The sequence below is a fragment of the Mastomys coucha genome, unplaced genomic scaffold, assembly GCF_008632895.1.
Source record: "Mastomys coucha isolate ucsf_1 unplaced genomic scaffold, UCSF_Mcou_1 pScaffold14, whole genome shotgun sequence".
Classification (NCBI taxonomy): domain Eukaryota; kingdom Metazoa; phylum Chordata; class Mammalia; order Rodentia; family Muridae; genus Mastomys; species Mastomys coucha.
The window spans coordinates 113,606,653-113,614,489 of record NW_022196896.1 but is presented as its reverse complement, the minus strand read 5'-3'; the positions used below and the strand labels follow the sequence as shown (position 1 = coordinate 113,614,489).

The 7,837-nt window shown below is 43.7% G+C and overlaps 1 protein-coding gene and 1 pseudogene across 1 annotated transcript in view; both read right to left on the bottom strand.

The window, feature by feature from the left end:
- The window catches only part of LOC116088731 (UDP-glucuronosyltransferase 1-1), a 175,614-nt gene that overhangs the window by 157,160 nt on the left and 10,617 nt on the right, over window positions 1-7,837 (bottom strand). The gene's annotated exons all lie outside the window — the stretch shown is intronic.
- LOC116088925 lies at window positions 3,085-3,988 on the bottom strand (annotated as a pseudogene).

Sequence of the window (7,837 nt, the reverse complement as noted above, 5' to 3'; positions counted from 1 at the left end):
CCAGCCTCAACAAAACCATTTTTAAGTTCTAAGGGGGACTATTATCATGGGACTCACCAACACAATTTCTGGGCTAGCTGGTTTTGTGTGTCAACTTGACACAATTTGGAGTTATTGTAAAGAAAGGAGCCCCCCTTACGGAAATGCCTCCATGTGATTCAGCTGTAAGGCATTTTCTCAATTAGTGATCAAGGAGGAAAGTGCAAAGACCATTGTAGGTCGTGCCCTTCCTGGGATGGTAGTCCTGGGTTCTATAAGAAAACAAGCTGAGCAAGCCAGGGGAAGCAAGCTGGTAAGCTGCACCCCTCCATTGCCTCTGCAACAGCTCCTGCCCCCCAAGTTCTGCCCTGTGTGAGTTCCAGTCCCAACTTCCTTTAGGGATGAACAGCAACATGGAAATGTAAGCTGAATAAACTCTTTCCTCCTCAACTTGCTCGTTGGTCATGATATTTTGTGCAGGAATACAAACCCCGACTAAGACAATTTGGAAATCAGTAAGTGTGGGACTCAAAGATACTAAAATCTACCACAAATGCAATCAATTAAAATACTGTGTGGCATATGAGTGTAGTCAAACTAAGAGGCTGGAAGCAGACAGAGGTAAACTTGAAAAATTAAGGCCTGATAAAGAGACCATGAAGAGCCTCATTAAGAGGTCTTAAATTGCTAACAACAGCTAAATTCAGGCACCTATACTTTTGTAGGGTCAAGTTCTCAGAAATATGTTGTCAGCCATAGAGGAACTGAAAACACTCACATATAGGCTGGTGTTTTGGGTTTGGAAACAGGGACTGGTGTTTTGGATTTGGGAACATCAATATATACTGAAATACAGAAGGCTTTAAACAAAAAGCTAATATTTAAAGCATTTAAAGCAAAGGGAAAAGTTAACCAATTTGGATGCTCCAAAATAAAAACCATTTCAATTAAAAGATGAACAGCCATAGAGCCAGAGGGGTAGTAGTAGCTCAGGGGTTAGGAAATATGGCTGCCTTTCCAGGGGACCCAGGTTCAATCCACAGCTCCCACATGGGGGCGAACAACCATCTGCAACTCCAGTTCTAGGGCATCCCATGCCTTCTTCTGGCTTCTGTGTATACTACATGCATGTGGTATACATACAGGAAAGCAAACCTCCTTATATATAAAAATAAATAAGAATTGAAAGATAAACAGCTAAGAATATGCAGCACATATTTGAAGGGCTAAGTGTTAATGTTCCTGAACTCCAGAGGCTGGCAATTGGACAGATTGGTAAAAGGATGCCAATGTGTAATTCACCAAGGAGGAAATACACAAATGTCCCGATTATCTACTGAAACAGCTAGTGAACTTGGAAGCCTAGACACAGAATGTTTCATTGTCAAAGTTCAAAAACCTTTAAAAGTTGGAGAACATGCAGAGAAGCAGGGGGCATGGAAAACACACACACACAGTGACCAAGTGGTGAGTTGCTCAAAGTTTGGAAAGCAATTAGCTAGATGCACTGAAATGTGCTGTGTGCATACCTAGCCCCAGGCACTCTGCCCCTGAGGCTCTGTGCTGCTGAGAAAATACCAAGAATAAGAAAGGCTCTGTGTTTAAGAAGGTCTAAGGAGCCGGGCGTGGTGGGGCACACCTTTAGTCCCAGTGCTTGGGAGGCAGAGGCAGGCGGATTTCTGAGTTCGAGGCCAGCCTGGTCTACAGAGTGAGTTCCAGGACAGCCAGGGCCACACAGAGAAACCCTGTCTCAGGAAAAAAAAAAAGAAAGAAAGAAAGAAAGAAAGAAAGAAAGAAAGAAAGAAAGAAAGAAAGAAAGAAAGGCTCTGTGTTTAAGACAGGTCTAAAGAGCCGGGCGTGGTGGCACACACCTTTAATCCCAGCACTTGGGAAGCAGAGGCAGGCAGATTTCTGCGTTCAAGACCAGCCTGGTCTACAGAGAAACCCTGTCTCGAAAGGTCTCAGGAGCCAGGAGATGGTGGTGTCTGCCTTTCGTGTCTCAGCACTCTGGAGGCAGAGGCAGGCAGATTTCCTAATTTGAAGTCAGGTTGATCTAGAGAGTGAATTCTATGACAGTCAGTGGTATACAGAGAGCTCTGTATAGAAAGCACACAAGCCAGAAAAGAAAAGAAAAAAAAGAAAGAAAGAAAGACAGAGAAGGAAAGAAGGAAAGAAACAAAGAAAGAAATGAAAAGAAAAACAGAAAGAAGAAAGGAAAGAAACAAAGAAAGAGGGCTGGAGAGATGGTTCAGCAATTAAGAGCACTGACTGTTCTTCCAGAAGTCCTGAGTTCAATTCCCAGCAACCAAAGAGTGGTGCACAACCATCTGTAATAGGATCTTATGCCCTCTTCTGGGGTGTCTGAAGATAGCTACAGGGTACTCATATACATAAAGTAAATGAATAAAAATTGGAAAACAAACAAACATAGTGAAGAGAAAAGAAGAAAGACAGACAGACATAAAAGACTAAGGATAATGATTGGTCCAGTCTGGGATATTAAATATGTATCAACATATGTGGGTTAGAAACACAAAGGTATATTTAAAACTCTAGAAAGAGTCACAGAGGATACCATAGGGTTAGATTTGCTCAAAAACCATTTTATACATGTATGATTCTCAAATAAAAAAAAAAAAACTAAAAGCCACTTTTAAAGATCATGATAAATTTACTTTGGCGAAGACGATCAATTGCTCGACTGTGAGAAGAGACACCTTTGTCCAGGGTGACACTGCATCTTGTCGTAAGAACACAGTTCTGGATGTTTACAGCTGCTGACTATTTGTGAACTACCTCCCTGATCCTGGGAAGCACACAAAACTCTGGAGAGTGCTCTCTGAAAGGAGACAGACTACAGGAATGTGTGCAAACCGAAGCTTCACTTCTTACTGTGTTTCTCAGTCTACTTCAAAAGGCAATCATGAATACAGTCTGGTGATTGTAAGAATGTCAGTGGTAGCCCCACAGATCAACAGGCAGGTGAAAGGTCACACTACTGCAATCCTGTTGGAACGACAACAACAAAACCCAAAGACAACAAATGCAAAGGACAAAGGACTGCTCAATGAGGAATGGCTTTGTCATCCACAGCCCACCCTCCCTTCACCTGCCTAAGGGAAGGTGATGTACCTTGGAAAGTGGCTTTCCCTGGTGGCAGTTGATTCTGCCAATGTAGACCACATTGGGCACCATGGGTCTGGGGAACTCCAACACAAAGTCAGTGGGTAACAACCAAATGGACACTGAGCTGAAGTGGTCTGTCATAGTCACCACGGTCTGCAGAACTTCAGAGGCAATTTCTACAGCAGTTTTGAAAAAATAGGGGCAAAATGCATGTTCTTCAAAGTAGGAGAGATGGTTCCACACTCTCTCCTTGAAAGTCATGGTGTCTGTGTATTTCAAGACACCTCTGGGAACATAAGACGGAGGACTGGGGCACTGTGCACCCTCTTCAAGATAATGACAAAATATTCCCCGTGCTGAATACAACGGATGGGAGAGAAAAGTACTTGGCAACAGTTAAGCCACACACATCGAAAGGATCCAGAAACACTGCATCAAAAGATCTCTGCTTCAAGTACTCCACTAACTTCTTGTCGTTAAACAAACTCCTACAGTGTGAAAACAGTAATTCGAAGAAACCTTTGCCTGGATGCTTCAGTAGAGAAAACATTGCTACTTCTTGAAGTTTCCATTGGTTGTGGGCAAAAAAGTTGAAGTGGTGGTTTAAATCTTCCAGAGTGTAAGAAACAGAGTAAGTTTTCACTGTACAATTCAGGGATTTTGCCAGCTGCCAACTCACTTCTGGAACAACTACCACCACCTCATGGCCTCTGTGAATGAGTCTCTCCACAACCACCTGCATGGTGAACCAGTGGCTCCCATCCATGGGCACCACAAGCAGCCTGCCTGCCTGGGCCAAGCCAGAGGCCAGCAGCAGGCAAACACAGAGAGGAAGGGAGGCTGGAAAGTCTGCAGGAGCCATGGGAGAAGCACAGCCCAGGAGAATACATGGGCTGGGACTGTGTGCTCATCTGATTTGGGGAAGAGGAAAGCTTGTGGATGTAGAAAGCCTCCCCCGCCCCCTCCGAGAAGAGGGCGTAGACTCACATTCATTAAGAAAGTATACTCCCTGCCGGGCGGTGGTGACACACACCTTTAATCCCAGTGCTTGGGAGGCAGAGGCAGGTGGATTTCTGAGTTCGAGGCCAGCCTGGTCTACAGAGTGAGTTCCAGGACAGCCAGGGCTACACAGAGAAACCCTGTCTCGAAAAAACAAAAAACAAAAAAAAACCAAAAAAAAAAAAAAAAAAAAAAAAAAAAAAGAAGAAGAAGGTACACTCCCTGACAATGACTGACTTGTGAGAACAATAACAATCTAGCCTTTATTGAGATGCCTACTTGTTTGTTTTTCCGATAAGAAGGGCCTATGACCCCTTTCTTGGACAGAATCATGTAACATGAGTTTAGAAATAGTTACGAAGAAATACACTTGACTCGATGTCCAAGAGGAAGGAAGAAAGTGTCAAAGAATCTCACGTTTCTAGAAATGGTCTCAAAGTAAAATCAGGACACTTTCTTTAGGCCACTACACTATGTCCCAAAGGGAGCCGCTGCCTCTGCTTCCAAGGGGAGGGTCCTTAGGATGGCCCTTCTGACAGTGAAACAACTCTGTCAGATGAGCAACGCTGCTGGTCTCCGCACTGCAGAACGATTCTTGTTCCCCATCTAAACTCCTGGAGACCTGGGATATGCTAAAACAAGATAGGCACCTATACTATGGACCACTCCAGGGATCTAGTGGCATGTGGCTGCCATCTTTCTTACTTTTCATATGTCCAATGCAAGGTCACATATTCTAAAGAGAGGCTGAGACCTCTGCTGTGGGTTTCCCTATGGAATCTATGTAATTTTGTCCCACAGTCCCTTGAGCACCCCTTGAAGTCATGGTATATGGTTTCCTTCTATATGCATCCTATTTGCCCAGTGCCCAGCTATGGCTTGTCTGGAGAGGAACAAAATGAATTTGTCTTTAGACTCAACTGCATCACACAAGTTTTCTATATCGTTTCATGGGTAGCTTAGTGGCATGTATCAGGTAATAAGGTACATTTAGCAAGGAATTTTATAGCCATCCTGGGGTGGGTGATCCTTGTCAGTGCCAAAATATTGTCCCTTTTTACCTTAAATGTCACTGTTAATAGATATATACTTAGTCATCTATTTACCTTGGTGACTGGGGAACACTCAGGTGATCATTTCTGAAGACTTAAAAACAGCTAGCATGCCATGTCTTTAATTACAATACTAGGGAAGCAGAGGCAGGTAGATGTTGTGAGTTCAAGGCTCGCCTGGTGGACATAGCAAGCTCCAGAACACCTGGAGCTATATAATAGACCCTGCCTCAAAGTAAAACCAACCGAACAAAAAATGGCTAGGAAGACATCTGTTTTCCTGGAATGGGAAGACTCCAGCTCTGACTGTCCCAAAGAAAAGCAAACTAACAACTCCCCAAGACCTCATTTTGAAACCTTAACAACTGAAAACAAGCCAAGGAAGCATGAATGGTTCACAGAACTTAATGAAATTCAAGTAAAGTAAAAAAAAAAAAAAAAAGGAACAATACAATTGTCTTACTCAGATCACACCACCGAACTCCTATCCCCAGATCACTGCAGTGAAGATAAGGAGGTCATTTACCCTGAACATCAACCTGTTGGCAGAGAGGTGAGCTAGTGCTCAGAATACAATGAATTTAGTGTTCCCAGAGTTCCTAGCACTGGCCCAGAGATATCTCTGGTGGCCTAGGAGTTACTAGGAGAAAGGATAGTCATGCCACATGGGGTGAGGCAGAATCAGAGAAAGGAAGCACAGTCATACTTCCAAGGCACCTTAGTGTCACTTGTCAACTACGGAACCTGTCCAGAGAGAACTACTAAACCCTAGCCCATCTACAAAACCAGCCTGCTCAGCCTCCACAGGCATAGGAAGACATTCGAATTAGCATCACTTTTTATTCCTCTGTGTTTCTAACATATCCCAGAGCATAGTCTGACTTCCCTGGATAAACAAAGAGCTGCATTCCTGACCACTTCAGAAGACTGTGGGGGCTGGCTGTGATGGCTTGTCCTGGTTGTCACCTTGATCAGATCTTGAACCATCTAAGAACTAAGCTGCTGGCCAGACCTGTAAGAGCTCTTCTTCATCAGGTTACTTGGAAAGGGAAGAAAGACCCATGTTGAATGTGATGGCACCTTCTTACGGCAGTCCAGGTAAAAGGAGTTCCCAGGGAGACATTTTGCTTTTGATCTCATTGCCTTCAAGCTCCACTGGACAGTTTTTCTATCCTGTTGCTGGCGCTTCTGCTATATTCCTTTCCTGATATCAGAACTCAGCTACACTGAGCTTCCAATATTGACTGAAGACCAGTGGCTCTCTAGGGATTGTCTAGGACTTCAAGGCCATCTTAAGACTTATTAGGTAGACAGTGTCATGGATTGAGCAGTAACCAAGGTCTCAGGCTCTCCAGTGTAAAGACAACCATTATTAGACTCTCTGAACTGGACTGTGTAATCCAAAGTAACAACCCCCCTTTTAACATATATTTGTCCCCGGGCTGGAGAGATGGCTCAGCGGTTAAGAGCACCGACTACTCTTCCAAAGGTTCTGAGTTCAAATCCCAGCAACCACATGGTGGCTCACAACCATCTGTAATGAGATCTGATGCCCTCTGCTGGTGTGTCTGAAGACAGCTACAATGTACTCATACATTAAATAAACAAACAAATAAGTAAATAAATAAATAAAACATATATTTGTCCCATCAGTTTTGTCCCTATGGAAAATCCTTACTAATAAGATATAAAAGCATTATAAGGCAGGAGTTTCATTCAGCTATACCTGCTGATTAATGATCCTGCCCAGACAGGAAAACAGCCCTCCAATCTCAGAGATCCAAAGGGCATATTTGTGTTTGATCAGGGAAGTTGGTCAGTAGCCATCTTCAATCAAAAAGACCTGCTACCACAGGCAGACAGACTTCCACCAATGAGCGTCAGAAAGCCTGCTAGCAGCCCTACCCGGCATAAGCACAGAAGCAGCCTGCATCTTTGTCAACTGGAAAGCTCACAAGAAGCCCTCTTACTCAGAGATATAGGCTAGAATCGATGACAGTGGGTTCCACCAATGGAGAATGGGTCAAGAATTCAAAACAGAAAATTGACTTTTCAACACAAAGACATGAGTAGTATAAAGAATCAAGGATCTGTGACACACGTGAAAGAAACTAAGAGGGGGCACCAAAGAATCTGAGATCCATGAAATGACTAAGAAAGAATTCAGAACAAGAGTCATAAAAATGGTCAAGAGACTATCAGAACATAGGAAGTAAAATTTAATGACAGTAGGCAAAAAAAAAGGGGGGGGGAGTTGAATAACAGACAGTAAAGATGACGAATACAACAACCACACTGACAAAAACAAAGTTTTAGCAGTAGATTTGACCATGCAGGCAAATCAGCAAACAGGGCAGAGCAGTTGAAGCTGTCTAGACACAGAGCAAAAGGGATGAGGCCACCCTACAGGAAGAGCAGGGCATGCCAAAGAGGCCAAACTGGCATACGACAGAAGTTGAAGAAACAGGGGGGCGGGGAAGGAAACATGAAGATTGCCAGTAAATTACCATGTACCCGAACTACATACACCAAGACACACTCTGAGCTACCAAAAACTAAAGACAGAGAACAATTCTGAGAACCAAAACAGCCAGTGGGATGGTTTGAATAAGGGTAGTGCCCATATGTTTTGACTCTCTCTCTCTCTCTCTCTCTCTCTCTCTCTCTCTCTCTCTCTCTCT